The 509-nt window shown below is 57.0% G+C and overlaps 1 protein-coding gene across 1 annotated transcript in view; it reads left to right on the top strand.

The window, feature by feature from the left end:
- Positions 1 to 509, top strand: part of OSBP2 (oxysterol binding protein 2) — a gene marked incomplete at its 5' end in the record, with an annotated part of 27,448 nt that overhangs the window by 18,162 nt on the left and 8,777 nt on the right.

Raw genomic sequence — 509 nt, forward strand, 5'->3', positions numbered from 1 at the left:
GTGCCAGTTGCTTTGTGGTGAAGGGCTCTGACATCGTGGCTGTTATATGAGAGGCTGTTTGAATGGGGTCAGCTCTTTCTTTGGGACTGATCCACTCTCCTCTGCCAGCTGCAGAGAGCCCAGGCAGTGTGCTCATGTGAGGCCTGGAGTGAGCTAGAGCAGACACATGGCCCAAGTGTCCTCTCCAAATCCAGCTGCTACAGAGGTAAGGAGGGAACCAGGAGACCTTGAATCCTGAGGATTCTAGTGTTTCACCCAGGGGCTAGAAGGACAGACCTTGTTGCTGGTCATGCTTTCCCCAGTATGTGTCCCAAGGACCTGCTTGAGCGAGTCCAGAGGAGGCCACAGAGATGCTGTGAGGGCTGGAGCAGCTCTGCTCTGGAGCCAGGCTGAGAGAGCTGGGCTGGGTCAGCTGGAGAAGAGAAGGATCCTGAAGGGGACACCTTAGAGCAGCTCCAGGGCCTAAAGGGGCTCCAGGAAACCTGGGGAGGGGCTTTGGACAAGCGCCG

This window comes from Nestor notabilis, unplaced genomic scaffold (assembly GCF_000696875.1).
Source record: "Nestor notabilis isolate BGI_N333 unplaced genomic scaffold, ASM69687v1 scaffold15177, whole genome shotgun sequence".
NCBI classification, from domain to species: domain Eukaryota; kingdom Metazoa; phylum Chordata; class Aves; order Psittaciformes; family Psittacidae; genus Nestor; species Nestor notabilis.